Source organism: Camelus ferus, chromosome 34 (assembly GCF_009834535.1).
Source record: "Camelus ferus isolate YT-003-E chromosome 34, BCGSAC_Cfer_1.0, whole genome shotgun sequence".
Lineage (NCBI taxonomy): Eukaryota > Metazoa > Chordata > Mammalia > Artiodactyla > Camelidae > Camelus > Camelus ferus.
This window is the reverse complement of record NC_045729.1, coordinates 6,725,062-6,750,673: the sequence shown is the minus strand read 5'-3', so window position 1 is coordinate 6,750,673 and position 25,612 is coordinate 6,725,062. Positions and strand designations below refer to the sequence as shown.

The 25,612-nt window shown below is 36.2% G+C and overlaps 1 protein-coding gene and 1 non-coding gene across 12 annotated transcripts in view; one reads left to right on the top strand and one right to left on the bottom strand.

Annotated features, from left to right (window-relative positions):
• SOX5 (SRY-box transcription factor 5) overlaps positions 1–25,612 on the bottom strand; it is a 903,217-nt gene that overhangs the window by 234,031 nt on the left and 643,574 nt on the right. The window contains exon 1 of one of the 11 annotated variants that reach the window (XM_032473069.1): positions 20,970–21,240. The exons of the other annotated variants lie outside the window; for them this stretch is intronic. The gene's annotated coding sequence lies outside the window, so the exon portion shown is untranslated. Of the gene's footprint in view, positions 1–20,969; positions 21,241–25,612 lie in introns of those variants that run through there. 11 annotated transcript variants of the gene reach the window in all.
• Positions 3,649–3,723, top strand: TRNAN-AUU. The gene has a single exon. It is a non-coding gene; the product is annotated as a tRNA-Asn (tRNA).

Genomic DNA, 25,612 nt, shown 5'->3' with positions numbered 1-25,612 from the left:
GGATAAACTTCAGAGAGAGGGTACAAGTAAAGTAGATTTGAATGCGTAGTTGGAATTTCATAAGTTACCAGCAAAGAGCACATATTCATAGCTGAGTTGCAGCACTAACGCTTAAAATTGTATCAAGGAGTTTAATGACAGTGGAAGCTGGAGAATAGACAGGCAAAAAAGAAAAAAAATGGTTATCAGTGGTGGTGAAATTTTTATATTCTACTAGGAACTAGGTAGGAGGGATTAAATCTGGATTAAACTCTCAAACTGTATTTAGCTCCTAAACTGGATCTCCTAATTGAAGACCAACTGTTCCTAACTGCAAGACAGTAGAGTTTTACAATTCCACTGCGTGAAAGAACTAACAAAAGACTACCTCGAGATCAGCAATATAGTAAGTTCCATTCTAACTTACTGTGCTTATTCATTCTTACATAACATTATACGTCTGCACTTAAACATCTCCCACACTGCCAAAGCTTTAGGGTAAAGCATATTTATTATAACCACATGAGAGAAGGTGGAGCTAACTAAGCGTGCATGCTTATCTCTGTACTATTTCACAAGAGATATTTTTTACTTCAGGAGAAATTAGCTACCGTATTTTATATATCTTAAAAAAAAGCAAAACATGAGTCTAACTTGAATGCCAAACCTGAAAAATACAGCTTCAAAGCGGTCTTAACCACCATCAGATGCGTAATTAGTTTAAGTCATATTGCTGCAATGGACTTCTGATGCCCGCCTTTGGTACCTAATTGTTTGAACTCTTCTAAAAGGAAAGCAGTATTTTTTTTCTCAGACTAGGTACTGGCACAACCAGATTACAAGATATTTATAAGTTTTGTCTTTAATATTTAGGGCAGCGTTTCAGAAATCTGCTTTTAAAGTGTTGAGGACATAGACAGGTACCTCTTGGCCACAGAACATGCTTTTATTGAAAGCATCAGGACATGTGGGTCACCTGGCCAAATTTCTGAATTATGAAGTCATGATAGGACCACTGAGTCAGCCTTCATTTGAGTTTTTGGCTATAAATATTTCTGAATAAAAGACTGAAAACTGAAATTCTGTTTATTTGGTTCAAATACAAGAAATCCAAATCTTAGAGCAGGTCGTAATGGGTGCTTGGAAAAAAAAAAAAAAAAAAAGGTCCAGTAGTGACAGCAAATTCCCTGTACCTAAATGATTTGGAATTAAAAGTTCTGGCAAAACTCCGGAAACCTCTAAAACTATGGCACTATTCCAGAGACGTCTGGAAGTATAAGAAATATTTGATGGCTAAGACGTTTCACAGCACTCCTCTGCTCAGACCCCTCTGACAGCTTTCACTCCTTTCAGTAAAATCCTAAGTCCCCTAAGTAGCCTCCAGCATTCCATCGTCCAGGGTCCCTCACCTCTCTGAACTCACTTCCACCTGGCCTCCTCAGCCCACTTCATTCCAGCCACACTGGGCTCCTTGCTGTCCTTCAAACATACCAGGCCTTTTGTACTCTGCTCTCTAACACAATGATCTGCCCCCCAGTTACCCACTTAGCTCTCTCCCTCATCTCCTTCAAGTCTGCTCAAATGTCATTTCCTCAGGAAGAATTTATAAAGTTATCATCCCTTACATTTCCCAATCTCCACACCACATTTCCCCATATCACTTATTTGTATGTGATACAAAATGATTTGCTTTATCTATTCATTACATTTATAATCTGACTCTTCTCATTGGAGATCCATACATTTAGGGCTTTCTGTCTCGTCCTCTGCTGTATTTCCTGTATTGAGAACACTGACTTGGATATAAGAAGCATTCAGTAAATATATGTTTGACTGAATTAAATCTAAGGTTCTAAAGATCTGTGCTACCTCCAAAAAAATACAAGATTATTGTCTTTCTCATTCTCATGGTTGCCATTTTGAAATACTGCAAATTAAGAATTCATACTCTTATTAGAATCAGAGGCAGGGTTCATATTCCAGCTACTAAACTGTTTATTCAACAAGGTAAATCAGTTCAGCCTGTCTCAACTAACACTTTTGTTTATAAAGTACATAATAAAGAAAACCTTTTCAATATTATTAATCTGAACAAAGTTTATCCAACAGAAAATTATAGACAATATTCTAGAGATAAGATTAATCAAACTATATTTCATAACTATAGCTGCTTCTGCCTGAAACAATTATATAAAGTTTAACAACTTATTTTATCTCTGGATATAATCCAAAGTTGGATATAATGCATTTCACAATAATAATAACCTAGATTAATTTTCAATGATGTAATTTCATTGACAATCTTCTAAAAGTATTGAATATAAATGTACAGTTTTTAAAAATTTGTCACTAGCATAAATGACAGTGCACTTGAAAGACATGAAATATTCTGAGAGATCCAAAATGTCAGTGAGAATAATGGAAGACGTCTTAACACTTACTGAATCCTGATATAAAATGCTGAGAAGACTTTCATGAAATTGTGTCAACCCAGTTCTCAAACATACTAAGAACTCCACAAATATTTGCTAACATGTGAATGAGTCACTGTCAGATGGATGAACCAAAGGAATAAACACAGTGAGAAAAGAATGTTTAAAATATACACATTAATGGTAAGTAGAATATGGCAATATGTCAAAATTAGGACATAATATAATGTTTAGCTATCACTTTTCTTTACAAAACAAAACTTCTGAATACACAATCATAGGGTTAAATATCTACACCATTAATCCACTAACACAAATGGAGAGCAGAAAAGTTTATTCTTCCCGTTTCCCTTCGTATCTGTCCTACTCCTCTAAATACTCATCTAAATCACTGCATTTGGAGGAAAAGATCACTGCAGCTGCCCACCTGGGAAACTATGCTGACAAAAGCAACAGCCCTGGAAGAGGAAAGTATATCATAAAACAAGCAAGCATCTTCATTAGAATTTCTTTAAGAGTATCGTATACAGTCTTTATGACCATTTCCTTATTTGTAAAATTGGGATAATCCTGCCTTGTAGGATTATAAAATTAAATTAGATAATAATGCAAAGCATTTAGTTCTTTGGAGACCTCGTTAAAAGGTAGGCATATTAAAAAGCACTCCGTGTGAGAAGCAGTTAGGAGGGCACTGGGCCACACTTTGAGAAACACTCGTTTAGGAAATAGCCATCACTGGGGCATCCCCTTCGTCTCTGGACTTACTGTCCTAAAAAACAGATGAGAAGCCTCGCCAGGAACAGTCTTGTGACCCATTTCCCTTGGCTCCTGGGGCAGCTTTACAGCACCCAAACCCAGTGACAGCCTATCAGCAAAACCCAGTGGAGATGACCTGCTGGCCATGATAGAACTGGGGACCTGGTTTAATTATGAAACAGTGGTTAAGAAGAAGAAAGAGAAAGGAAAAGGGGAAAAACAAGAGAAGGAGAGAGGGAGGAAGAGAGAATATGAACAAGGAATAAGAAAACAGTGTGGCAGCATTAATGCCTTCCTTCAATCTTCCAAACCCCATGTAGCCTACAGAATTTTGGGTTGTCAACATAAGGCAGTAATTCAACCACAGTCAACCTCTGGCTAGTCCAGTGGATTATCTATCAAGCTAAAGCTCAGGACAGTAGAGCACACATTTCTACCGGAATGATTCCTTAAAAAACATACCTTTTGGGGGTGAGGGTGGGGGAGTATAGCTCAGTGGTAGAGCATGTGCTTATTAGCATGCACGAGGTCCTGGGTTCAATCCCCAGTACTTCCACTAAAACAACAACAACAGAACTTCTGTTGGTGAAATGTGAAAAATTATCTTGATGCAGTTAAATATTAGGTCATAATATTTCCCGTATTTTATGTACAGAATTTTTACTTTTTCACTTTTTAGCAAAGCTTGAATTCTTACACCTAGGTTTTTCTCCACACTTTTAAACATTATTTACTTTCATACCAAAATTTTACTTAAACGTGTTTTTCAGTTGATTACTATTTATTAAATTACAGCAGTACTTGGATTTAAATTTCACTCCTATTGCTGCCTTCAAACGTAAATGGCTTTCATGCTTTCAGTATTACTGACAAAATTCTGTTGTTAGGGAGAAGCAGATCAGGTATTTTAGTTAATCTCACTCTCTCTGCTACTACCATGTCCTTGCAATCCTGGTAAAGAAGATGATGGTCTTCAGAAACCCACTTTTCAGCTACCATAAGAAGAAAACCCTTTTCAGGAAACACATGCTACAAATATAAAATGCAAAATATTAGACACAGAACAAACTTTAGGGACATTTAATTCTCTTTTTACTTTTTAAACATGAGACCTGATGCATAGTTTTATAAAGGGACAAGTCAATGGATATGCACCATGTGACTTAGATTAAAAACACCAGCCATTCCGATTCCTCATGTATGTACTAACTCTGGCGTCATACCTCAAAATACAACACATTCATAAAACATGGTTTACTCATGGAAATTGACGTGGTTTGGCTGTGTGCTTATCCTTAATACAAAAAAGTAGGATCGTCAAAAAGAGTCTACTGTAACTTTTATACCTTCCCAGATACACAGGGAAGATAACTGACAACTGTAAGAGTTCGTGAAACGTGTGTTTCTACAATGCACTTCAGTACAATCGACGTAAGCATCCTCCATGGGTCTGTATGCTATTTTAGGTGGAAATAGAAATGTCCAATAAACAATTATTTACCTTAAATCTGCTGCTCACGTAATTTATCGCCTTACTTGCTTTCCTTTTTGTATTCTTGAAATCTGGCTTCTGACTAGATCAGTAATTATCTGTTTATAAATCACACTATGGAATATTATTCTGTTAACAATTACGACTCCAGCCATTCTTCCCTAATATTCTTGAAACTACATAATTAACTAAATGAGGGAATCCTTTCACAATGTGTAAGTATATCCAATCTTTAAATATTTTACCAATTTTGTCAATTATACCTGCAGAGCTGGAAAAAAAATCCCACAGAAAATTACGTTCAATTCAAATTTAACTTTCCTGAAATCGTCCTCTCCTTGCTTTCTTCTCTCACTATTTATTTTCCAGGACTCTTTTCCGAATGTGCCTCAAGTAGGTCTTACCAGGTTCAGTCATCCCTCTCTCCTCTAAAGTCTCCATTAATATCTCTTTCACCAACACACTTCATCACTATGTCATCATTATGTGGATGGTTTGCAAATTCTTATGTCCTTTCCTGATCTCATTCAGATTTCAATTTCTTACTAACTTCTTCCTAAACATCTCAGTATTGCCCAATGGTGTCTCAAAATTATTACATCCAGAAGAAGACCCATCAACTGTCTCAGCAAGAAATCAGGTCCTACTCTTGCCTCCTCAACCTCCTTTAATGGCACCTTCATAGTGCAAGTCACTCTGCATCTTTAACTTTTTATCATCACATACTACTTGCCACCAAGTCTCATTAATTTTTACCCTTCAATATCTCTGAAATTCTTACTCTCCTCTCCACTTGTAAAGATAAAAATTGTTTAGGTCTCAACTACCTCTATCATAGAGCCCTCTTGATAGCCTTCTAACTAACCTTCCAACCTTGAATCCATCACCCTTCCATCAAATATTTAACACTAATTTGCTACCTACCAAATACTGGATTAGCCTTGGAACACAAAAATGAAATGACATCCTCCCTGCCCTCAAGACATTTACAGTCTGGTGGAGAAAGTGTGAAATAGACTGATTAAGTGTGATCGGGTATGAACAGTAAATCTAATGTAAGAAGAAAAAACGAGCACAAAGGCTGTACTTCTAACCAGCCAGACAAGACGTTAAGGAAATCCTTTTTCAAAGAAGTACTGTTCAGCTGAATTTGAAAAGACATATAAACATTATCCTGGAAAATGAAGGGCTGAAAGCTTTCATAAAGATGGAACGACATGAATGCTATCTCAGCAATGTGAAAACTATGATATGGTCACAAAACCTCAGGTATGAATGTCTGTTCAGAGCTACAGAGCCGTACGATTTTGACTCTGTTTGTTTAAATTTTATCCATTTAGTAAGTAATTATTTTACAAAACATCCAGCATCTCATCAAGGCCCTTATTTCAATATACAATAATTAAACAACTATGATGTACTATAGTCTGCTTCAACACATGCTATTTAGTAAATAAACAAGTTTCTGGACCTCAAGATACTTAAAATCTCATGGCAGAAATAAGTACTGCAAGGATTACAGTAAAATACAGGTTCTATTAAAAAGTAACATAAAATCCAGACTGGATACATCATCTGAACTTGGGCCTAACTGATTACACTCTCTGTGTACCACCGCTATCTATGGAACCTAAAATCCTAAGATGGAAAACAAGTCCATAGATATTGATCTATATCAGCACATCCTTGGCACCACTGTTTGGTTATTGTTGCTGCCCAAAGCAACTCAAGAAAGTGTGTACTAAGGCAGAATAATCAATGAAGAAAATGGTTTCTGAGAATGGAATTTTGATCAGAATATTCCTTTGCTGGAAAATCATCAATAGATTTTCAATATATTTCAACTCCTTAGTGTGGCATTGAGGGCTTCTCCAACCTGATCCTAAACTACATTTAGAATCTAATTTGTTTTGCTTTTCTCAATTCATTTGTCTGTTATTCCCAATAAACTAGTTTATTTATTTATCACCCCTGATGATACCCAATGCATTTTAAGCTCTGTGCTTTGAACTATTAAAGCATTCACCCCGCTCAAACACCCTTGCCAAAGCCCTAGAGTGTCTTCCCCCATCTCTGCCTAGACAGACACTGGCCATCTTCAATGATATCACCCTGTCATCAAAAAATCCACTTTTTATCCCCCATCAGGATATCTCTGCCTTTTTAAATGAAATTTATCATTTCCTGATATCTGACTTTTTCTCTTAGCTACCTGTCACTGCATATCCATATTCACACATCTGGAAAAAAGTATTCACCAAGAGAACATAACGTTCTGTGTGACAAGGTTGGCATGCCATTTGTTTTGCTGTATGTCAGAGTATTCTGTAAGCCCGACTGTTCAAAAAAAAAAATCTGTGAAATGAATGAGGGAATGATTAACTTATTCGTTACTTCACAACTGCTCTCATACTAACTGTGTGCATCATATGTGACCCTACAGGAAATGATAATGGATAATATAATGGATGATGTTTTCCACCAGACATCTCCAAGTTCAAGCCCTGCTTTTACTAACTTTTTAGTCAATGTGTTTAGTCCATCTGGATTTCAGTTTCCTCATCTATAGTGGCATATAGGTAGGTGGGTAGGTAGAGAAAACATATAAAGTACGTTGATGCCTGAGAAAAAACTATACGCTTAATAAATGTTATCTGTTATTAAAAAGTAGCATTACTAAGGTTAGTATAATCTTTCAAGCTAATCAAAGCTTTGTTGTTGTTGTTTCCATTTTCTACCATTAAAAGAGAAATCTGTTTATCCATCTTATATAACCTCAACACAACATCTTAGGAATCTGATAGACAAGAATCTGACTGGTCTATATAAATATATACAACCCAACATGATAATTCAGAACAAAGTCAAGATTATCATCTAAGCCAAAGTTTTAGCTATCTGCAAATTTTCTATATACTGCTGTCACTTCCTATTAAGCTTGAAATATAATATTTTGACTGAATAATTTACTGTGCATGCAGTTAAATTTTGAAATGTGCCTCATCAGACAGTGAATGCTGTGTAAAGCATTTGCTCACCACTCCTCTGAGGGGACTGCAGATACAGATAGAACACATCCCTGTAATATGTTCTTCGAATTTATGAAATTGGGAATATTTTAAAGTCTAGATAATTAACTTTATGACTAATTGTATTTCTTTCTGGCAAAATGCATATGAAAAAAGGCAAGTGGCCATCATTTCCATTCTTCCGCTGCCCTGACTTACAGTAACAGCCTTACAGAGCCAAGGAAAAGTAAAAGTCTTCCATTTTCCCTCCTGTTTTTTTTTTTTTTTCATCTTCCATTAACCTTCCATAGTTCAGTGGAAAATCAGTCTTCTACACTTAGACCTAATATTTCTCAGCACTGCTCCTAAGAATGCTGTGAGAAAGCACAGGGCAGGAATACAGAAGGCATCCTTGTTTCCCAGAGGAAAGGTCGAGCAGATGCACCCACGTCTTCTCCTCTCCATCTTGAGCACTCAGATGGGAGGATTGGCTTTGACTGCAACACTCGGCTCCTAATAGGTGGTAGAGACATGTTTAACTCTGGCATAACTACAAAGAGGTTCACTGAGTCAGCTTTACTCAAATATTTCTTTTGATCTTGGTTTATAACATCGGAATCAATGTAAAATGTAAACCAAAAACTGAGGTGCTATTACGATGTAAAACTTACCCTTGTTCCATTAAAAGAAAAAAAAAAAACCACAAAAACTTTTCCTATAGTAAGAATAGTGGCATGGAGGGAAAGACAGGGTTTTATTTAGTGCACTGCAGCAATTGTTGACTTTGTTTTTTAAACAATAGTGTGTTTGGCAAAGTAGTCACAACCCCAGTGACAATGGAATGTAAGTTACAATAAAACATCCAAAAACTCTATACACAGCCTTTGCAGTCACAAGGTACTGTAACCCTGTGAATGACTACACCCGGGCCAGGATCTGCAGCTTTGGACAACAAGGTGGCTTTCAAGGGCACATAAATGAGCATTTTCTGCTACAAGGAAAATAAATGTGTCTGTTTTATTCTGTAATCTTCTCATCTTCCTTTCAGCACAATTTCCTCCCTTTTCTCCACTTCTAGGTATCTACCCAACATCTTCAGGTCAACTGTTAGATGTTCAGACTTCCAACACAAGAGTTCACGTAGGTGGAGTGCCCTGTATCAATGCCTGTGTAAGCTCTGAAGTTAGTATTCCTCTTTTATACTCCAAAGTGTATTCTTACATACCAATTTAAACTTATACTGTGATTAAATAAATTCATAGATATCTATGAATAGTTAGTTGGTTTATCTATCCCATTTGTGTTTATATTTCAAAGAGTGTTATGAGTTGAACTGTTGTCCACAAGAAAGTTATTCTGAAGTCCTAACATCTAGTGCCTGTGAATCTAACCTTATTTGGAAATAGAATCTTTGTAGATTTAATCAAGTTAAGATGAAGTTGTAAGGGTGGGCCCTAATTCAGTATGACTGGGGTCCTTATAAGAAGACGGCCGTGTAAGAACATAGACACAGAAAGAAAACCATGTGACAACTGAGGCAGAGATGAGAGTCATGCAGTTGAAAGCCAAGGAACACAAGGCTTGAGGGCCAGCACAAGAAGCTAAGAGGCGAGGGCGAGGAGGATTCTACCGAGGGTCTCAGAGGGAGCATGGCTTGGCCAACACCCTGACTTCAGATTTCTAGCCTCTAGAATTGTGAAAGAATAAATTTTCATTGTTTTAAGACATCTAGTTTGTGTTACTTTGTTACAGCAGCCCCAGGAAACCAATACAGAGTATCTCATTAATTAAACATATTAGTCTTTACAAGAATGGTTGCAGAACATGTTTTTCATTATACCTGTTTCCCATTCAGACTCGATGTTTGTATGCTCGTCTGAGCAAGCATACTCTGCTTTTTCCTTTTTTTCATCAATTTTTTAAAGGTAGATACTTCAGCAAATATAGCTTTGAAAATAAAGGAAGCAAAGCTAACTCTATAGTAATACCCCTTTGCATGCCCTTCCTATGATCCTCTGTATTACCCCCATCTACACCCTATCGTCTCTGATTTAGTGCCTACACATACATATTTCCTATATTACATTAGTTTTTAACAGCTCATTCTTGTTATGTAAATTAACGTTTATAGAAACTAGAAACAAAATCCATCAGTAACCGATTCTTATTAGCATTACTGAAGATTGTTCATTTTTCAAAATATCTAATCCCTAGTAACTAGCCACACGTTAACAGAAAACACCAAAAGTAAATATCCAAGGTAAAATATGTATTAATAACATATATTTTAGATGAATATCTAATACTTAAATGTGCATACAAACACACATACATACTTTTTAAAAATAAGATAATCCTATATTTACTATTATGCAACTTTTTAAACTTTAAATATAAATCATAGATATCTTTCCATATTTCTATGCATAAACTTCCCTAATGTTTAACAAGTGAAGAACAGGGTTAGGAAGGAGAGATACTTTCATTATACACATTTTATTACTGTTTACTTTGTGCATGTAATAGCCTCCTAAAAATTAGGCATATTTTTATAAATTAAAATAAATACAGAATCAGAAATTCCTTAGAAATTAATCAGTGTAGACCATAGTCAAACTAATCAATACAAATTTATCCAACATCAGTATCACATAAATTCAAATAAAATATTTTAAGTTAGCCAGAAATTTTATGACTAGTACATTTTATTGAAAATCATTTTCATTATTGATCTGATATTATTCTTAAACATAAACGATTTAAAATTAATTTGTCACTTGTATATTTATTTTTCTTTTGAAACATACTTTTATAGTAAAAAGCTAACACTCAGATTCATACTGTGTAAAAGGAACAGAAAATCTATTATAATTTTCCCATTGTACAATGTGTATGGTTAGGACAGGAGGACAACTCATTGGTTCCAGGTGGTCACATCCATGGCAAATGAAGGTCCTCCTTGATAAGAGTTGAGATTACTGTACATTTTCAGTGGGATCCAATTGTTAATAATAGACTGCACTTCCTGATAGCCTTTCCTCCTCTCCACTATATCAGCTTTGGATGCATACTGACTGAAATAGATCCCAAATACTGAAATTATGCAAGAGAGGGAGGGTACAACTCAGTGGTAGAGTGCGTGCTTAGCATGAGCAAGGTCCTGGGTTCAATCTCCAGTACCTCCACTAAAAGTAAATAAATAAGCCTAATTACCTCCCCTAAATAAACAAATAACTTTGAAATTATCCAAGAAAGGTCTCTTATGATTTAAAATTTCAGTAGGAAGAGATCTAGCCAGAAACCTCATATTTGGCTTGAAAGTGCAGTTACTCAAACTGTTAAAAAATAACAATGTATTTTACTGAATATTTCAGTGAAAGAAAAACCGTAAATCTACCAGAAGCAGCTACTGTTTCTGGAAACAAAAAATCATCATAAGCAGGTGCTGTACGCTCTCTGTCTCCTAAGGTCTTTATCAGACCTCCCTCTTTTACCCTTTCCAAGTTGACTTACTGGTCATCAAATTAAATATCCCAAAATGTTATGTAACACATCCCAGAATATAGATAGAAGTGGCATTTAGCACATGGTTTATTTATATACCACACAACATGGCACCAGAGAATCTTCAGAAATTATTGTTATTACGACCATTTCATGTGTGCAGCATTACAATACAAGCCCCTTTAAAAAAACCCACAACTGTTACTCTACTGCATTCAGAGAGACGCACGATGCAGGCTCAGATCTTGGCAACCTGTGAAAGTGCCCAGTTGAAAATTACTAACAGCTGGAGATGACAGTTGTTTTAACAGCTGAGCTGACAGGATTAATTTAAATGCACTGAAATCAAAAGTAGATAACACCTGTTTAGTCTTCTCGGGCCATTCGACAAGGTAGGCCAAAGGAAAAATGCAGAGCCAGAATTGTGTCTCCTTCTCTCCTCTAAGGACAGAGGGGCTTCAGAGGAGAATGTCACCTTTTTGATGGAGGTGGGGGTAGATTTCAGCAGCAGGGGGCTGGTCAGCCTTTATCAGTTTTTAACATCTGGTTCCTATAATGTACCTCCTTCCCTTTTTCCTTCTCTGTCCAAGGTCTTTGACCCAAACCCAACAGTGGATAAAGATCACTAGATTTCAAAGCTACAGTTTCTCACTACAGCTTCCTAGAAATTCTCTTGGGTTAATTAATGCATTCTCTTTGAGCTTCACAGCCACAGCCACAGCCACAGAGGAGCTGCTTTTATTTTCTCCCCTTTCCTTCTTATCTCTGGATCCAAAATATAGCATGTCATACAGGAGTCTGCATTTCAAATGGTGGCCAAAAATATTTTTCAGAGTTGGGTTTTGTGTAGAGTATTTGTCAACAATTGATTGTTTTAATCTAAAAACAAACAAACAAGAAATACTAAATAAAAATTTCTGAATTGGGGAGTAATGAAAAAATGGTTTAGGCTTGTGTGGGTGGGGAAGCTGGGATATTGTAACTTCCTCAAAAGGTGCAGGTAAGCCTAGATTTATGTATTCTTATGAACACAAGTACATAAATGAAACAAAATCAAACAGTCTGGAAGCAGAAGTGTTTATCTTGCCTCACTTTCAGGAAAGAGGATCTACATTTACTTGAAGAACATAAAGTCTATTTTCCCTCACACAGAGCCATATTTTGGCCTAATATTAAGAATCCTAATATGTACAAATCAAAAACTATCCTAATGAAATATTTTGCCAAAATTATACTCATGTCGTTTACAGAGAGCATATAGTATATGGAATGATTTTGAGCAGACACAAATTTTGCCCTTCAAAATTTTACCAAATTTTATACCTGTCCAATTTAGAAGAAAATACACTACTATCTGGTAAAGCAGGGAAAGGAAATATCTTCAGGATTAAGGCTGCTTCCTTCTTTGCCAGCTCTAGGTTTTGAAAAGCACAGCGCATAAGGTTTTTATGTCTATTTGATTTACAGCCAAAATAAAGATATAAGACAATAAGGATTTTTTCTCATTTGGGGAAAATACATGTGCATAAGCTATTTTGAGGAGGAAAAATTTTTGAAAATTCAGAAACTCTGGAGCTTTTAAAATTGTCAATAGTGATTACATTTAAAGGAGAAGCATGATTTAGAATCTTGGTTAATTATGGGAGATGCAAGATGATACACTTCACCGGAGGCCAACTTCTAGGCATACAGTACTTCTAGTTTTCCTATTTCATAAAAATAAGTTCTGTGTTAGAAGTACTTTAAAAATACACCTCATTTATTGTAATCCACAAACTCTTCTTAAAACACTCCCATTATAAAAGAAAAAAAGGCATATCTCTGTTAACCTCAGAATAATATAGATATGTGAATGGTTCATCCAACAACTCAAAACAAAAAAGCTTTTAAAGTGCCTTAATTTTAATAAAAGTGAGCTGTGTAATTTCCACATATTTAGGAATTTTCTAGGCATCTCTCTCTTACTGTTTTCTAGTTTAATTTCATTGTTGCCTGAGGACATACTTCATATATTTTCTATTCTTTAAAAGTTTTCCTTCATTCTGTTAATAAGGTGTATTACCGTCATACAAAATGCCATCTTGCATTTCAGAAATAAACCTCCTACTTATGGTAAAAAAAAAAGGTGGGGGGGACCTTAGTTTTGTTCATTCACTGAAAAAAAAAAAAAGCTCAGTTAAGTGCAGTTATTCTAAAAAAGGGGAAACTGTTCTTACTATTCCAAGTAGTTTGCAATGGTGTTGGAATATTTTTAAATCTTTCAGACTCATTAAATAATTGAACTCCATGAAATTAAATGCAACAACATTTTTTTTAAAAAGCGAAGAATTACATCTGTTAGTTACAGTTTCTAGAAGGAACATCTGATCAATATCTGAAGGTTGTATGATAGAAAATAGCTATTTGTGGTATGCATTTTTATTAATAATCTAATAACAGGGTAACACAAATACTAATTCTGGTGTGACTGAGGTTTTATCACCTTATGGGCTGCAGTAAAGAAGCTCTTGGTAGAATAATGCCCATCATATTTTCTTGTCAACATCAAAGTTATGACTGCGTTATGGACAGTAAAAGTGCAATGACATACTTTAAATACTTTGGGTCAAAATATGTCTAGCAATAATTTGTTCTTCTTGATAGTTTCTTAGAGCAATTTCCAAAGAAAAAACACAGATGGGAATTTTTTTTTCAGAAAGAAACATTTATGCTTTAAAGGACAATCTGTTATATGATATTACTTATTAGATCTCTTTAGAGAAAGACACAAGAAGAAAATTTCAAACCCAGAAATAATACGAGAAAGGCCAAAACCAAACTGAAGGGGAATTTTAAACATAGGTTGTTTATTGTTTGTTTCCTTCATGCCCAATACCTTTATCTGGGATGGGGGGAGAGGGAACTGTGACTCCACCAAGTTTAAAACCTGAATTATCAAAGGCCCATTTATTAATGAACAGCTATGCCTGAACAGATGAATATTGACATACTAATCTCAAAATACTTCTATTTGAAGCATCTAAAGCATCGAAACCAAGTACGTAACATATAAAGAAGAAAAAAGATTAAGACAGACAGACATTCAAGTGGAAGTTCTTGTGAGAACTAAAACAATTATTGGCTAAATAATGTGAAGAAAAATATCTCAAACTATATTTCATTTTTCTCTTACATTCAGTTCTGTCTTAAAATAAAAATCACACAATTTCAGGAACTCTAACTATTTCTAAACCGTTAAGTTGCCATTTTTTGTTTGTTTGTTTTTCTGTTTTACAGTTATTTCAAAGTTTTTGGCCTACTGGGCATACAAACAGTAATTGGTGGTCTTATTCAGCCTAATGCTAGATTCTTCAGCTTTTGTAAAATAGAGAACAATTTCTTCCCTGCTTTTTATCTCTTTACACAACTCAGAGACTCAAAGAAGATAATTACAAACAATGCCTGAAGAACGGTTCAGTTAATGTTAATTTATACAACAAACTAATTACTACCAAATGGTAAAAATCACATGTGGAAGTCCCTCTCTCCCACGCACATAACTAAACCAGCAGCCATCTGTCCCAGCCTGGGGAGAGCTCAGGGAGACCCAGAGAAGACAAGGAAAGGAAGGGAGCAGAAGCATCAGCTCATTCATCTACATAAAAATCACAGGATTTGATCAGCACGTTCCTAAACAGTAAATGTTTCCAGGAAGCCAAAAAGTGAATATGCAGAAAGGTGTTTCAGATGTCTTTTTGTAAAAGCACACGTTGTTCTGTAATCACCATCCCAGGTAGAAACCTGTCTTCAGCCAAGTAAATGCTTATTTTGTTTTACACACAAATTATGTATTTTTTTTAACTGTCACTTCTCATCCATGTACCATTTGTGCTCCAGAAGAAAAAGCATGCAAATCTGACTTTTCTTAAGGAACTTATTTCGGCATTCTGGAAAGTGTATAATCTTAACAATTATTAAAATAATCTCCTTATAGTTTATGAATGTAATAAGGCATAATTGGTAAATTATTCTCACTGAAATAATTTCATACATTTAACAAATAATGCTACCAATATTTTGACATTTAGTTAGGCTATGATTATATCAAAAGCAGCAAAATAAGGGCAGTATTTTTCCTTTAAAATCACAAAGTGGATCTTGACATTAATGCAATAATGAATTTTCAGAAAAAAAATTCCAAATGGGAATGTAAGAGTGTTAAAATGCTTTTCATTTTTTAAAGTAAAAGAATATTCATTCATAGATGCGCAACAGCTATGTTTTTTGTAACATTCAGAATTCCAAATAGAGCAATAGGTGCTTGGCAAATACTTGTTGAGTGAAAAACAGAAAAAGAAACCTGAAAGTAGTAGCAATAATACTAATTTTCCCCAACATATATTCCCTGTAGAATTAAAAGTGTTTTACACATAAAATGCTCTGATCTCACTGAAGCTGTTCCTCTTGAATTGCCCTTTACATACTTGCTAGTAGCTGACCTGATTCAATGATCGACAATAGCAAACCCTGAAGCAAGTGGATTCATAGGAAATGTATTCTCTTCCACAATGAGGGGCCCCGCACTGGAGGGTTGCAGGCTTCGGTATAAGAGCTACCTGCAGAATGCAACGGAAGGGGTGGTACAGCTCAGCAGCGGGACCTTAATGCTAGGAGACTATGCAAAATGGTCTATTTATTAAGTTATTTCTTGAAGTCATTGCATAAAAATTGACACAGAACTTCTAAAAATATTTTTTTCTGAAATTCTTCCTGGATATACATAAGTTTTTCACTTTCTTTAGCAGCTTTTAAATTACTGAAAGCATTTTTCCTACTACATCAACTTTAAGATAGAAGTCCTACATTCGGGAAAACTGGGAAAGGTGAATTTGGAGGCCATTCCTATTCTGAGCATTCCAAATAACCTGTTAGGCTTTTTAGAAAACACTGCAGGACACATTATTTTAAATTTTAATGCCATACAAAGCAAAAGGTAGAAATATATACAATTATCCATTTAAAAATATTTTTAGAATTCTCTTTCCATTTTAGTTCTTTTACACCTGTATTATTTTTACAGGTTTTGGTGACGACCAATTTTACTCAAGAATATTCTCATGGAAGTAAGAGTATTTTAAAACAAAAGTATAATTTTGTTTACTGTTTTGATTGCCTTTTAAAATAGGTTAGGAATAGGTATAAATCGCAAAAAAGGTTTTCATCCAAAGAAACTAAATTATGTTGCAATATTTTCATTCAAAGTACCTATATGACTGTCCAAGATGACAGCAGGCACCTCCATTAGAATTAAAGAAGTCACTTTAGAGATGTAAGAACTCCATAATTCTCATAATCTATAAAATAAGATATACAGGTTGGTTATCAACACTAGCCTTCATCTAGCTTGCAATATCTCTGGGGAATCAGGTTCATATGAGAGAGAAGAGCGTGACTTAAAAAAAAAGAGAAGAAAACACAGAACAATTCTGGATTCTAGCAAAAACTAACATTAAAAGTGTCTTTCATTATTTGAACAAAATTGTCACTCAAAGAGATGTAGATAAATTATAAGCCACAAATCTTACAACAAAAGATCTTATCTTCTATTCCAACATACTAAAGTACCAGAGATTCATAGCTGAAACCCATGGCAAACTTTATTTTTATTTGGATTACTACAGAGCACCTAATTGGCACCAATGATTGAGCTGGTATATAACAGATCTGTGACAGTTCACTGTTGCGTTTTTTTTTTTGCTCATATTTCTTAATAAAGAGTTCTCCAATTGGCTGTTTTTCTCTTCTTTTGCATATTGACTTAGCAAAAACATTAACATATCTCTAGAATTTTGTGTCTAGAAAGAACTATAAAATTATTTAATTTTCAAATAAAGGAAAACAAAGCACTTGTCCAAGATTACACAGATAATGATAGAGCAAAACAAGCATGCAGGTCTTCACAATTCAGTATTTCCTTTATTAAACTTCCTTTATGACACAGAGAGCTAGAAACCCTGGGGTGGATGCCTTGGTTCAAGTCAGAGGTTGCTTATTCGACCACCTAGTTATAACTTACTGAATCAGGAGTCACTGCGCTGGGAACTCTTGATAGTGGGAGACTGGGACTCTGTCCTCACCTCTGGGACAGGGGCTGGCGGGCTTTGTTGTAAAGGGCCAGGTGGTGAATATTTCAGGCTTTGCATAGGCTGTACTCATCAACTCCACCATCACATCACTAAATTATATCACATGACAGGATACTACCTTGGTACGTAAATGCGTGGACATGGCACTGTTCCAACAAAATGTCATTTATAGACAAATATTTGAGTTTAATATAATACTCATGTGTAGTAAAGTATTTTTTTCTTTTGATTTTTTCCCAACAATTTAAAAATGGAAAAAAAATTCTTATTTCATAGGTCATACAAAACCAGGCAGAGCCTAGATTTGGTGTACGGGCCACAGTTGGCTGACCACTGCTTTAGGAAGTCAAAATCCAATGAAGGGAGACATGACAAAATTTCTTAAGGGAGGGAGAATGGGGGTGATTAGAATTAGCAGAGAATTTCTGGTAGAGGTGAAACAAACTCAATATTAAGAACGAATGGCCATCATCCAGGTACAAAGTAAGGTAAAAGGCATTGCAAACAGACATCATAAGCAAAGAACAACATGGCAGCTGTGAAAAGCCACAGGCAATTCGGCCTCACTAGAACAAAAGTCATAAAGGGTGATGCAGGGAATGGCAGGAAATAAGAAATGAGGCTGGAGAGTAAGACAGGAAGTGAGCTCACTGCAGCTGCAGGCCGACCTACCCACCCAGTTTAATAGAGGTCTCTGGGAGACCCAATAAAATATGTAGGATGGCACAAGGACCACATCAAATGCCAACTGAGGCTCTTTTTCCACTCTTGGGAAGAAATTAAGTTAAGGCTACTTTCATATCCCTGAGGCTGCTCCATCACTGTCTCTTTTCCTTGGGCAAAGAATTAAAAAAAAAAGGACTGCATTTTATTAACTGCCAGCATGACATGTAAGCCTGTCAGAAAAAAATGTTGTAATACTTTGCCCTATATGTATCTGTTATATACTTACATGCATTAGAGTTCAAAGTTTTGTTTACAATTGAGGTTATAATCACAGGGCAAACAATCTTTTAAGTTTTGGCTAAACATTTAAATTTTGATAATGGATCAGCACATGAATTAAGAGTTTACAAAGCTAAGTGTACTTTAGCTCTCGAAGATTTAGGTTGGGTACTCATTACTATTATAATATGATTTTTGACTCAACTTTCCAAACACCATCCTGCTAAAACGAGAGTTCAAAGATAAAATCTTCTACTATTTTACTGAGCAAAGGTTAAAGATGGATAAAGGAGAAATAGTACATTATCTGTATAGCCTCATTAGCTAGAAAACCTGAGTGCAGGTAATTAGAATATTTCCTTAGGGCTGTAAATTTTTCTCAGAAGGCTGTGGATAAGCAGAAATCAGTAACCTGAAAATACCCAGAAAAGATGCGATGATGAGTGAAACTACGTTAAAAGACGTTATGTCATAGAGAGATAGATTCAGTGAGTATTGTAACAGCTTTGTACATAAGCATGTAAACAGAATTGGCTAGAGTAGTCATAATAGCCATGTGCCCTCCATAGGTGGCATAAAAAATATGTCCATCAGTATGTAAATATCAATTCAGTTTAGAGGATAAATTATCACACCCACTGATTATATGTTCACTTTTTGTATAAGCCCACCTCCCCCACCACTTACAGAGCCTCCTTTATCTCATCCTTAATGGCACCTTTCACCAAGAAGTCGCATGGTTTGTTTCACCTAAAAGATCATGACCAACTTAAGGACAGGAACTATATCTTTGATTTCTGTTCTCATTAAGCTATAAAATAACTAGCATATAAAAGGATCTCAATAACTGTTTTTCTGTCAGAATGAGAGAATGAGTGAATAGGTGAGCGAACAAAAAACAAATGTGCTACAGAGAAAGGAGGTATTGACTCTCTCCTGGGCATCAAGAGAGACTTCACACAGGACGTTAACAGGAGTCCAAAGGTAATGAAAAACTGAAACAGAGACTAGAATGGGCGGTTCTGTTCTGTACTGAGAGCCTGACCTGTGTACTTTCTTGTCCAAATTTTTTCTTGGCCAAAATTTTTAGTTCATAGATTGAAGTAAGATAAATCTCCTAAAACCTAATTAGAATATATTATATTTATTTTATACGTGTATGGGAATCTAATTATAATTTATTATATTTATTTGTGTGTGTGTGTCTGTATTCATTAATTATAAGGAAATTTTGGAAATCTAACCAAGTTGGGAAGATTTTGCCCTGTGTATGTCACATCCAGAAAAACGTAGATAAAAATAACTGATACAGAGATTTATTATAAGTCTTCAAAACCAATTATTATACATTATTTCAAAAGGTTTCACGTTGCTTGGAGTTTAGATAAACCATCTCAAAAGGTAATACTATTCTATTTAATAGGATATACTTTGAAATTTGCAAATATCTTTAATTTGAATATTTTAAATTTAGAAAACAAAAGAAAAGAATCCTGGAAATAAAAAATAAGGACTCTGACGTTCACTATGCTTTTTGACTTAATACTCTTTTTTAATCCCTAATTACAATGTTCTTTAAGTGAAAAAGATGTCCTAAAAACATACACAACTTCAATTCATCTTCAGCTCTGATGGTTCCTTCTCAATGATCCTCATGAACTGAAAGGAGAAAAGACGAAGTAAAACAGCAAGGTGGCTGTCCTGCCACAACGCAGAACAAGGACAGCTAAGCTGCACTGACGTAAAACACGTCTAACTCCTATCCATTTAACTTTGTTACCGGGAGTGGCTCCCCCCGGAGGTTGGAGTGCGATCCTCCATGTGAAGACGGAGGACTGACCTCTCCGATTCACATGGTACCGCTCTCAGTGGTGCAACATCCCTGTTTATGTGCTTTTGTTTCCTTACAGGTGGTATCTCGACACAGATGAAAAATAGTAAGAGCGCCAGAGCGAGGACTGAAGCAGAAAACACTAGGGTTAAAAAAAAGAGAGAGAGAGAAAGAAAACAAAACTCCAAAGGGAGAAGGGTGCATTTTGTTCATTTCTACAGCTTTCTGCTCCTAAGTCTTCCACATGACTAACATCACACGATGATGCATGAACCTTTCACACAAATTTCTACAAAGCGTAACTTCTCAGAAAAGAAAGGCCTAATGAAACAGAGATCTAATTCATCTCAAAACAGCAAATCAATTCTTACCTATTAACACACGACATACCAGCGCAGAAGCGCACTGTCCTGTATAACAAACAGATACGCTCAGTTACGATGTGCTCTCCCAGCCACCACCTCTCCAGCAATTCTGTCATACACTAAGGGCTGCACTCGTATTGCGTTAACATGCAGGGAGGATAGAACTTAAATGCAAATTAAATCAAGGCTCAGTATTTCAGTGACGCTTATGTAAGGCCTGAGAACAATGGTTTGTTTCTTAGAAAAAGGTAAAAAAGGTGATTTGTATAATACCTTATTTCTTAACTTCTCGTTAAAAATTTAGAAATGAAATCAATCTAAGAATTCTAGTCTCTTAACTGTCCATTTCAAACAAAGTAGATAAAACTGTCTATCATGTTTCATAATCACCTGTACTTGTCATATTAAAAGCAATAACAATCTTCAAGAAAAACATTCTACGTAGACAGGTTGGAAATAAAAGAGAATGGCAAATAGAAAACTCTTCCTACAGACAAAACAAAAGGATAAAGTTCAAGAAAAATTTCCTCACCCTTTTGCAGAACTGTCAAACAACTTCTATCGACCAAGAATAGCACACAGTAAACACACCAAACAAAAGAAATGATGAAAGATGTGTTTACTTGTTCAGGGCCTTTATTTTCCTTTCTGTTTCATATACACCCACACTGAACAGTCTGCATTGTTAATAAATAACCAGCAGCAACCTGAGTGAACAGAGGAGGGGTTTCTATGATGCTGTCAGGTACCAGACAGTTGCTTGGCACTGCTGATATAGTGCTCGACGTGGAAGTTACACGCCCACAGAGAGAAGGGAGCTTATAGGTTAATGGATGGATCCTTTCACCTCTTAGATACAATGGGAGGAAAGGAAGGAAGGCTGGAATGCAATGGTTAGTTTTTTTGGAATTGTCCAACCCTTTCTATTTGGGAAGGAACAAATCAATTTTATGGACCATGTCCTGCCAGAGTAATCTTTTACCAGATAACTTGCTGTGGTTATTTGGAAATCTGCTAATCTGTAACTCCAAACTCTTTAACATTTAAGAGATTTTCATTATTTTTCCAATTGCTTTCCAAATGTTGGCTCCATGCTTTATTCCAAATATATAAATTCAGATCAAATTTGAAGTATTCTGAATAAAACTTTCTGTTTCTGTCTTCTGAAATATGAAAAAATAAAAGGCCAAATAGTACACATGAACTGGAACTAAAATCCATCGGCTCAGTGATCAGGGTGTTAAAAGTTTACCTCATTTATGACATCAAATACTCTAACAAGAAATCTACTATGTTTTGTCAGCCTGAGACATTTTCAGTGTTTTGAGCTTACTCTTTATTAAAGCTTGTCTCCAAATGTCCCGTGACAGTCTTCCCTAAAGCGATGAGAAGAGTCTCACTGAAATGAAATGAAAAATGAAAAACAGGCTAAGGCCCAAAAGCTATCAGGGCAGAAGTGGACACACACACTATATATATATTTTTTTTTCACCTATTGCCTCATAAATGGTTTCTATATGATATGCAGATGACCTAAGAAGTATTGATTGAAAAGATATATGAATAAAAGTTGGCTTTCAAATTCAGGACATATAAGAAAGATCATTTGTTCTGAATTTCACACAAGATCTTCTCCTCAGTGTCAAAGTTCATCTTTCAAAAATGGGAGCACAGAGCACAATCTGGAATCAACATATGAGAGGGACGATCTTAATCAACCCAGATGTCCAGGTCATATGCTCATCCTGTTCTGCCCTAGCCTCCCTGCTCCCTCACGATCCTGGCCATATTTCTTCTCCACGTGAAGGGTAGTTGAGGAGGGCACACTGGGAGTCCTTGAGGTCTCAGGACTCTGGGAGCAGGTGGCAAAGGAAACTCTGAGTGAGCTCTCCACCAACGCTAGCGCTGTCCGTGCCTTCCCCGTAAGCAACTCTTATTAAAAAAAAAGACCAAGCATCCACTAGAACAAAACCAAGCAGCCTATTTAATGAGGGCATTTGCTTGATATCCACTTCTTCATGTTAAACACACAGCCACACAGGCCTAGGAGGTCTGATTAATTTTAATATGCACGGTCGTGACAAGTGCCCCCAGGGTAACTGAGTGCAAAACACAAGCGTGCGCAAACCCACAAAACCCTCCAGGTTAGTCCGGTCTGACACACCAGGCTCAGCAAACGCTGTGTGTTCCCCAGACGAGACTGTTACTATTCAGCAAGGGCCTGGACCTCTCTGAAACAGGTGGCTGGCTTTGCACTCTTGAATAAGTCATGTCTCCAGAAGCCGTGGGCCACGAGCAGCAAGGAGGCTGGCACACTCCCCTCATGTCAGGCTGTGGCCTGGGTCGGCGGGTCACTTTCAAGTGCTCCATGCATCATAACTCAAAGTCTGGAGCTGACGGTTTTAGTTATGGACCAGGAAAACAGGGGTACCTTACTTATCTGAGAGGTTTAGGAAATATTAGAAACATCTGGGTCAAGAGATGTTTGGATTGATTTATACAGTCCTGTCGGTAGACAAACTCACGGAGGAGCTGGAACCAAACTGAACTCCCTGTAACAGACAAACAGCCACCGGAAAAAAGAATGCTGGCCTGATTGTTCACAGGAGGATGAACACTAAGGACACAGTCTTAAATACTATTACATTTTATTAACAAAAGTACAAGTTCTGGTTAACAAGAAAATAGAAGCTTTCTTGGCCAAATGGGCTTCTTGTACAAACAACCCTGTACCTTAGCTCAGGGACCTGCCACTCTAAGGAAGATCCTGAAAGCAAACCCTGAGCCTTCACAATCCAAGGCAGAAGGTCTTTCAAGGAAATATAAACTAATTTTCTATAACACTTAATGGAATCAACAGTATCAAGATAAACCGCTATGACGGACGCCACTTGAAAAGGAGATGACTGTGAGTAAGTTTCACTTCAGTGTTGAAAAATTACAAGGCGTCAAACTCAGCGTATTCGGTGCTGAAGTTAAAACACTTATCCCTGAAGAAATAGGCTCTACAGCATTTGAGGGTGTCTTCTTGTCCTGACCTTTAAAAAGTAAACTCTTTTCTTTATCATCCTTTTATGAGTGTCGATTTCCATACAGTGGTGCCTTTGAAAAGGGTGCCTGCAGGTTAGACTCCAGCACGCTCAACAAGAAGAGAGACGGTTTCCAGTGACAGACGGCACAGAAGAGCACGGAGCCACAATGCATTAGGAGCAGCCTCCAACAGCAGCGGAGTGTGAGGAACACAACTTAAAAGGGCTCAATTGAAAAGTACCCTTGTTTGTCCTTCAGTGGAACAGCACTTACAAAGCCTCTTCAACATGTACTTTGTCAAAAGGACAGTGAGTAACTAAACAAAAGCAACTCAAACCTCTGCCAATTAAAGTATCTTTTTAAAAAAGTATCTTTAGGCTCTCCCCAGATCCGTTCACTTTTTATTTTTCCCACCTCATCAGATGTGGTTTTAAAACAAGAGTGAATTTCAAAGTGAATTTCAGTATTCTTAATTTAATGGAAGAAGGCTTTGGGATTCTGAATTTAGGAAAGCCAATATCTATGTAACTTCCCTATAAAATAATAATTAAAACGTTGGTAAAATTAGGCGATAATTTTGAATTTCTATTTCAACCTGTCTGTTAATGTAATACGGTTCAATTTAAATTCTGAAGGGCTGCTCAACAACAGACATTTAAAGTGTAAGAGCAGCCATTGTGATTTATAATGTAAACTCGCACATCAAACACTCAGTGCCTGTAGGGATGTTCACAGGGCCAAATATCACGCACTAGGGGCCTGTCCTCTCCGCAGAGTAATTACATATAACGCGGCAGCACAGCCCAGACGAAAATGTGCTGCTGCTAACATCTTCTTCAGGGCCTCTGGAAGAAGTCTTAAAACAAGGGGAAGGATTTATATGAATTTAGAGAATCAACCAGTTCTATATGTCAACATATTTGCAATAAAAATTAAAAGGCCATTAACACATAATTATTTTGGGAAAAAAGGCACAAGTAAAATATAGAAGGTACAAGAAACTAAACTGCATTATTTTCAATAGGTGTGACAGAAGCAAACATCGAAAAGATACATTATGCAATAATATCCATACGTATTTTTAAGTTTTAAGAGAGTATAATTCATGACCAACAAATCTCACTTTTTTGTTTGGTTATAAACTACAAAATGTCCAATCCAATCCTAGAAATGGCGCAAACAAAGTTAAGTGGAAATTTCTGACATTTGCCACTGAGAATTGGTAGTACACTGCCTGGGTGGTGTCAGAGTCATATCCATGGAAATTTTTCTACCTAAGAGAACAATATTTCCCATTGTATTTGCTAGAGAGAGAGAGACAGACAGGGAAAGAGAATGAGTGAGAATCAAATTTGCGGTATTTCCCTCTCCCAATGATGGTCTACGGTTTGTAGATGACTCTGAGGGTGAAGACTTGTTATCTATCACAATATATACTTTTCCAAAATCATTCCATTATTTTATTAATTCTTACAAAAAGAGAACTAACTTTTTTGTGAGGTCTATACTGAAAGCAATGAACTGTTTCATGTAACACTGGGTGACTGTGGTAAGGTAATAGGTTGTGCCTTTAGGGTCTTGTGATACAAAACTGTGAGCAAAGATTTTCTGAAAAAGCTCAGAAAAAAAGTCCCAGTTGTGTACATAATGATAAAGTCTAGTTTGAGAAGAAACAAAATTTCACAAATAACTGCAGTACCTCACACACAAGGAAGACACTCATCATGGAGCAGCAACTCTGGAGGTGTGGGCGTCACACTGAGAAGGAAGAACACTGTCAGATACAGATGCTAAATAAACCCAAGCATATGTGGGATCTGAAAGGAGGATGACACACATACGCACGTGTACGTACAAAAGCAATGAAAAGAAAAAAAATCAAAATAGGGGAGGAAAGAAAGAACAAACAGACCAAACAAGAGAAGGCTAAAATCTTAGAAAATTAAGAAACTCTTGTCCAAGGGAGCCCTCAATTATATTTGTCTTCAGGACAAAGTCACACTTATCATAAAAATACGAATACAAGAGATCCACAAATCCAATATTAAAGTGCTTCTCCCAGTTTCGTGGTAATCGTATTTTGCAACTTTATCTTTGTCAGTTTAGCAAAATCTTTCTTTCTGAAAGGTAATTCTTCAGGTAGAA